The sequence below is a fragment of the Neomonachus schauinslandi genome, chromosome 6 (genome assembly GCF_002201575.2).
Source record: "Neomonachus schauinslandi chromosome 6, ASM220157v2, whole genome shotgun sequence".
In the NCBI taxonomy this organism is placed as follows: Eukaryota; Metazoa; Chordata; class Mammalia; order Carnivora; family Phocidae; genus Neomonachus; species Neomonachus schauinslandi.
In genome coordinates this window covers 118602314-118610566 of record NC_058408.1, presented here as the reverse complement: position 1 = coordinate 118610566, position 8253 = coordinate 118602314, and positions in this window count along the sequence as shown.

The following is an 8253-nucleotide window of genomic DNA, read 5'->3' as shown; positions in this document are numbered from 1 at the left end:
TCTGTTGGTTGTCTTTTGGTTTTGTTGACTGTTTCTTTTGCTGTGCAGAAGCTTTTTATCTTGATGAAGTCCCAATAGTTCATTTTTGCCCTTGCCTCCCTTGCCTTTGGCGATGTTTCTAGGAAGAAGTTGCTTCGGCTGAGGTCAAAGAGGTTGCTGCCTGTGTTCTCCTTTAGGATTTGGATGGACTCCTGTCTCACATTGAGGTCTTTCAACCATTTGGAGTCTATTTTTGTGTGTGGTGTAAGGAAATGGTCCAGTTTCATTCTTCTGCATGTGGCTATCCAATTTTCCCAACACCATTTGTTGAAGAGACTGTCTTTGTTCCATTGGACATTCTTTCCTGCTTTGTCAAAGATGAGTTGACCATAGAGTTGAGGGTCCATTTCTGGGCTCTCTATTCTGTTCCATTGATCTATGTGTCTGTTTTTGTGCCAGTACCATGCTGTCTTGATGATGACAGCTTTGTAATAGAGCTGGAAGTCCGGAATTGTGATGCCGCCGGCTTTGCTTTTCTTTTTCAACATTCCTCTGGCTATGCGGGGTCTTTTCTGGTTCCATACAAATTTTAGGATTATTTGTTCCATTTCTTTGAAAAAAGTGGATGGTATTTTGATGGGGATTGCATTGAATGTGTAGATTGCTCTAGGTAGCATTGACATCTTCACAATATTTGTTCTTCCAATCCATGAGCATGGAATGTTTTTCCATTTCTTTGTGTCTTCCTCAATTTCTTTCATGAGTATTTTATAGTTTTCTGAGTACAGATCCTTTGTCTCTTTGGTTAGATTTATTCCTAGGTATCTTATGGTTTTGGGTGCAATTGTAAATGGGATCGACTCCTTAATTTCTCTTTCTTCTGTCTTGTTGTTGGTGTATAGGAATGCCACTGACTTCTGTGCATTGATTTTATATCCTGCCACTTTACTGAATTCCTGTATGAGTTCTAGCAGTTTTGGGGTGGAGTCTTTTGGGTTTTCCACATAAAGTATCATATCATCTGCAAAGAGTGAGAGTTTGACTACTTCTTTGCCTATTTGGATGCCTTTGATTTCTTTTTGTTGTCTGATTGCTGTGGCTAGGACTTCTAATACTATGTTGAATAGCAGTGGTGATAGTGGACATGCCCGCCATGTTCCTAACCTTAGGGGGAAACCTCAGTTTTTCCCCATTGAGAATGATATTTGCTGTGGATTTTTCATAGATGGCTTTTATGATATTGAGGTATGTACCCTCTATCCCTATACTCTGAAGAGTTTTGATCAGGAAAGGATGCTGTACTTTGTCAAAAGCTTTTTCTGCATCTATTGAGAGGATCATATGATTCTTGTTCTTTCTTTTGTTAATGTATTGTATCATGTTGATTGATTTGCGGATGTTGAACCACCCTTGCAGCCCAGAGATAAATCCCACTTGGTCGTGGTGAATAATCCTTTTAATGTACTGTTGGATCCTATTGGCTAGTATTTTGGTGAGAATTTTTGCATCCATGTTCATCAGGGATATTGGTCTGTAATTCTCCTTTTTGATGGGGTCTTTGTCTGGTTTTGGGATCAAGGTAATGCTGGCCTCATAAAATGAGTTGGGAAGTTTTCCTTCCATTTCTATTTTTTGGAACAGTTTCAGAAGAATAGGTATTAATTCTTCTTGAAATGTTTGGTAGAATTCCCCTGGGAAGCCATCTGGCCCTGGGCTTTTGTTTTTTGGGAGATTTTTGATGACTGCTTCAATTTCCTTAGTGGTTATAGGTCTGTTCAGGTTTTCTATTTCATCCTGGTTCAGTTTTGGTAGTTGGTACATCTCTAGAAATGCATCCATTTCTTCCAGGTTATTTAATTTGCTGGCATAGAGTTGCTCATAATATGTTCTTATAATTGTTTGTATTTCTTTGGTGTTGGTTGTGATCTCTCCTCTTTCATTCATGATTTTGTTGATGTGGGTCATTTCTCTTCTCTTTTTGATAAGTCTGGCCAGGGGTTTATCAATCTTGTTAATTCTTTCAAAGAACCAGCTCCTAGTTTCATTGATCTGTTCTACTGTTCTTTTAGTTTCTATTTCATTGATTTCTGCTCTGATCTTGATTATTTCTCTTCTCCTGCTGGGTTTAGGCTTTATTTGCTGTTCTTTCTCCAGCTCCTTTAGGTGTAGGGTTAGGTTGTATACTTGAGACCTTTCTTGCTTCTTGAGAAAGGCTTGTATTGCTATATACTTTCCTCTTAGGACTGCCTTTGCTGCATCCCAAAGATTTTGAATAGTTGTGTTTTCATTTTCATTGGTTTCCATGTATTTTTTTAATTCTTCTTTAATTTCCTGGTTGACCCATTCGTTCTTTAGTAGGATGCTCTTTAGCCTCCATGTATTTGAGTTCTTTCTGACTTTTGTCTTGTGATTGAGCTCTAGTTTCAAAGCATTGTGGTCTGAAAATAGGCAGGGAATGATTCCAATCTTTTGGTACCGGTTGAGACCTGATTTATGACCTAGGATGTGATCTATTCTGGAGAATGTTCCATGGGCACTAGAGAAGAATGTGTATTCCGTTGCTTTGGGGTGGAATGTTCTGAATATGTCTGTAAAGTCCATTTGGTCCAGTGTGTCATTTAAAGTCTTTATTTCCTTGTTGATCTTTTGCTTAGATGATCTGTCCATTTCAGTGAGGGGGGTGTTAAAGTCCCCCACTATTATTGTATTGTTGTCGATGTGTTTCTTTGCTTTTGTTATTAATTGGCTTATATAATTGGCTGCTCCCATGTTAGGGGCATAGATATTTACAATTGTTAGATCTTCTTGTTGGATAGATCCTTTAAGTATGATATAGTGTCCTTTCTCATCTCTTATTACAGTCTTTGGTTTAAAATCTAATTTGTCTGATATAAGGATTGCCACCCCAGCTTTCTTTTGGTGTCCATTAGCATGGTAAATGGTTTTCCACCCCCTCACTTTCAATCTGGGGCTGTCTTTGGGTCGAAAATGAGTCTCTTGCAGACAGCATATCGATGGGTCTTGTTTTTTAATCCAGTCTGATAGCCTGTGTCTTTTGATTGGGGCATTGAGCCCATTTACATTCAGGGTAACTATTGAAAGATAGGAATTTAGTGCCATTGTATTGCCTGTAAGGTGACTGTTACCGTATATTGTCTGTGTTCCTTTCTGGTCTATGTTGCTTTTGGGGTCTCTCTTTGCTTAGAGGACTCCTTTCAAGATTTCCTGTAGGGCTGGTTTTGTGTTTGCAAATTCCTTTAGTTTTTGTTTGTCCTGGAAGCTTTTTATCTCTCCTTCAATTTTCAATGACAGCCTAGCTGGATATAGTATTCTTGGCTGCATATTTTTCTCGTTTAGTGCTCTGAATATATCCTGCCAGTCCTTTCTGGCCTGCCAGGTCTCTGTGGATAGGTCTGTTGCCAATCTAATGTTTCTACCCTTGTAGGTTACATATCTCTTCTCCCGAGCTGCTTTCAGGATTTTCTCTTTGTCTATGAGACTCGTAAGTTTTACTATTAGATGTCGGGGTGTTGACCTATTTTTATTGATTTTGAGGGGGGTTCTCTGTGCTTCCTGGATTTTCATGCCTGTTTCCTTCCCCAAATTAGGGAAGTTCTCTGCTATAATTTGCTCCATTATACCTTCTGCCCCTCTCTCTCTTTCTTCTTCTTCTGGGATCCCAATTATTCTAATGTTGTTTCGTCTTATGGTATCGCTTATCTCTCGAATTCTGCCCTCGTGATCCAGTAGTTGTTTATCTCTCTTTTTCTCAGCTTCTTTATTTTCCATCATTTCATCTTCTATATTACTGATTCTCTCTTCTGCCTCATTTATTCTAGCAGTTAGCGCCCCCATTTTTGATTGCACCTCATTAATAGCCTTTTTGATTTCTACTTGGTTGGATTTTAGTTCTTTTACTTCTCCAGAAAGGGTTTCTCTAATAACTTCCATATTTTTTTCAAGCCCAGCTAGTATCTTTAAAGTGATGATTCTGAACTCTAGATCTGACATCGTACTAATGTCCGTATTGAGTAGGTCCCTGGCAGTCGGTACTACCTCTTGTTCTTTTTGTTGAGGTGATTTTTTCCGTCTTGTCATTTTGTGCAGAGGAGAATAGATTAATGAGAGAACAAAATGCTAGCAGAGTAACAACGTCCCCAGAAAATATACTCTAAACAAATCAGAAAAAACCTGAAGCAGTGGGAAAAGAAAGGGAAAGAGAGAAAAAAGAAAAAGAAAAAAAAGAAAAAGATAAAGATAAAAACAGAAACAAACAAAACAAAACAGCAACAAAAAAACCAGAATGTGATCAAATATGATCAGTGCCACACACTAGATTTGGGGTGTATTTTGGTCTTTTAGAAGAAAGTCCCTACCAAAATTTTAAAGAAAGAAAAACTTATATATGTACAAAAATAAGGGTTGATATGATGAAGGGATGGAATATGACTGTAAAGATGGAAATTATAAAAAATTTTTTAAAAGGAATTGATAAGAAGTTGTTTGAAAAAAAGAAAGAAGAGGATTTAAAAAAAGAAAAAAAAAAGGGAGAGGATGTGATCAGGCAGGGGAACAGAAAACACCATATACTAGAGATTTAGGGTATATTTTGATCTGTTAGAAGAAACTATCTCAAAATTTTAAAGAGAGAACAACTTATATATATAAGCCAAAAATATGGGTAACTACTATGAAGGGATAGAATATGACTCTAAAAATGAAAAATAAAAATGTTTTTTTTTTTTAAAAAAAAAAAAGGGATTGATAAGATGTTGGTTGAAAAAGGGAAAAAGAAAAATTCAAAAAGAATAAAAAAAAAAAAGACAGTTAAAAAAAAATTAACTTTGAAAGACTACAGAATCATGGTAAAAAAGCCATGAATTCTATGTGCAGTAGTCCCCTAGAGCTGGAGTTCTGCCGTTCTCATTGATCGGTAAACTTGGTCTTGGCTGGCTGTTCTCGCTGATCTTCTGGGGAGGGGCCTGTTGCCGTGGTTTCCAAATGTCTTTGCCGGAGGCAGAATTGCCCCGCCCTTGCCCCCTCCCGGCTAAGTAATCTGCTCAGGTTAGCTCTCCGGGGCTTTTGTTCCCTGCGAGCTTTCCGTACAGCTTTGGAGGCGGAGAGTGAAAATGGCGGCCTCCCAATCTCCGCCGCGGAGGAGCCGAGAACTCGGGGCCCCGCTTCTCAGTGAGCCCCCAGAGAAAAGCCGTCAGTCACTCCCGTCTCCCCGGTCTCCGGCCGCACTCCGTGCTCACCCGGCCTGTGACCGCGCGTTTCTATCTCTGGCACCCGACCCCGTGTGGAGTCTCCAAACCCAGCAGATCCCTGCGGTGCACTCCTGCACGGCTCCTCCCGGGGGAGGAAGGTGAGTCTCCCCGGATCTGCCGCTTGTTGGGTCCCTGCTGGAGGAGCAGTGGCCCGACTGTGCCGCGGATCACGGTTTATGGCAACCCCGAGCTGGGCTGCGCCTCTGCAGCCGGCTTCCCTGCTCCGATACCTGGGAGCTCTGCCACACTCAGGCACCCCCGGTCTTTCTGTGACCCCGAGGGTCCTGAGACCACACTGTCCCGGAGGGTTCCACCCCCCGCTTAGCCACCAGGGTGACGTTCCTCGGCGGAGCAGACTTTTAAAAGTTCCGATTTTGTGCTCCGCGGCTCTATCACTTGCCAGGAGCGGCCGCCGGAGGCCCCTCCCCCGCCGTCTATCCTCCCGAATATCGCCTCGGATTCACTTCTCCGCACGTCCTACCTTCCAGAAAGTGGTCGCTTTTCTGATGAGAGAGTTGTTGCTCTTCTTTTCTTCGATCTCCTGTTGAGTTTGTAGGTGTTCAGAATGGTTTGATCCCTATCCAGCTGAATTCCTGAGACCAGACGAAATCCAGGTCTCCTACTCCTCCGCCATCTTGCTCCGCCCCCCTCGAGAAGGCTTATTAATGTAGCATTATTGTGCAATAATCTTAATAATACACCATGTCAAAGCAGAGTTTTTAACAGGATTGCTGGTTTGGTTTATCTTTAGAAAATAAAATTCTGGGGCGCCTGGGTGGCTCAGTTGGTTAAGCGACTGCCTTCGGCTCAGGTCATGATCCTGGAGTCCCTGGATCGAGTCCCTGGATCGAGTCCCGCATCGGGCTCCCTGTTCGGCAGGAGGTCTGCTTCTCCCTCTGATCCTCCCCTCTCTTGTGTTCTCTCTCTCTCTCTCTCTCAAATTAAAAAAAAAATTTCCTTCCTCTCATTAATTAAAACAATGAAACTTTAAAATTCTTTGCAAACTAGAATTAGGAAGAATTTCCTTAACCAGACCAATGGCTTATAACAAAAACTTGAAGGAAACTCATATTTAATGAAACAATTTTTAGAAATAATTCCTTTAAAATCAAGTGAACATGAAATTTCTCATTATCCCACCTCTATTTAATATTACAGTGGAGGTCCTAGCAGTAGAGTAAGAAAAAGAAAACCAGATTATGGGAAGAAAGATGGAAAAGAAGAATACCACTGTTATTTGTAATTGAATAGGATTGTCTCCATGGAAAACACAAGAGAATGTACAAGTTTTTAGAATTACTAAGAGCTCAGCAAGGTTACTGAACATAGATCAATAAACAAAAATAATTTGGTTTCCTATATACCAGCAACAAAAACTTAATTAAATATAAAATATATACTATATACTATAGTCACATATATAACATACTTACAAATGAATCTTCAAAAATGAAGTATGAGAACAATAGGGAGAGATTTATAAAACTTTGCAGAACAATATTTTTAAGAGGCCTATATGCATGGAAATGTATTCCATGTGCATGGATAATAAGGTTGAATATTAATATATCACTTCTTCCATGATCAACCTATGTTTTCTATAATGCTAGCTTTATTATTTTAGAAAGTTTTCATCAATCTGATTTAATACTTAAAAGAAGAGGGCTGAGAGCGCTAAGACAGTTTGTAGAAAAGGAAATTGGTAGGGCAATTTCTCTTTCCAGAAAGCAAGATTTATTATAAAGCTTGAGTAAATAAGATAGTGTGGTTTAAGTAGGGTTAAAAGAAGAGACATAGGACCTTTGGACATATTAAAAGAGCTCCAAAATACACACATATATGGAAAATTGATAAATGATATAATTCCTTTGACAAATAAGTTGAGGCAAGATGAGCATCTTAATAAAAGGCCCTAAGAAAACAAGTTGGCCCCTAGAAATAAATAGGATTTTATCCCAACCTCAATCCTACAAAAATCAATTTTAGATGGAATAGAACTGAATGTGACAGTGACATTTAACAGCTTTGAATGAAAAGACAAGATTATTTCTTTGACTCAAGTCCAAGAAAAGATTTCTTAAGACAGAGTAAACAATAAGGAAAAAGAATGATGCATTTGATTATATAAAACTAAAATTAGCTTCTGTGTATCATAACATGCAAAGCAGAAAGGCAAATACTGAGTGGGAAAGAGATTTGGAGCCTATTTCGTCACTATCTAGAACACTTGATAACATCAAAAGAGAAATTGGCAAGGGTCACGAACTGGAAGTTCACAGAAGATAACTATATGGCTTGAGGAACACAACAGATACCACCTCACAGCTATTGGATTGGTGGCGAAGTGTTGGCAAAACATGAAGAAATGGGAACTCACACAGTACTGATAAAAATAAAAAATGAGTGGCTGCTCTGGAGAACAATTTAATAAAAAGTCGTAAAGATCAGGTTGCATGTCCCTTTCCAGGCATGTCCCTTCCCATTCATTCTGGATGAATGAAACTCTGGCGCATGTGCCCAGGAGACATGTGTAATGATGCTCGTGGCAGTATTTTTTGCAATCTCAATGACTTGGAAAAGACCTGAATGTCATCAAGGGGAGAATGGATACATTGTGCTTGTGCTACATTGTGATTCCATTGTGCTACAATGGAACATTATTCAGCAGTGAAAATGAATTAGAGCTGTCAATATGGCTGTGGCTCACAGATACAATATGGAGTGAAGAAAGCAAGATGCAGAAGCTTTATCCCTCCTTACATCCTATATTTATATATATATATAAAATCTGCAGTTGTGCCCAAATAGTATAGGTTATTTAAGAATACCTACTCATGTAATAAAGTATAAAGACCTTCACAGAGAAAATAAATACCCGATTGAAAGTAATAGTTACCTGAAGCAAGGAAAGGGAATTTAAATACATTTGGGGTTGGGGGTACCCACGGGCTTTAAGAATATTGATCCTCTTTTATTTCTTAAGTACATGGCAGCTAATGGGTACTTG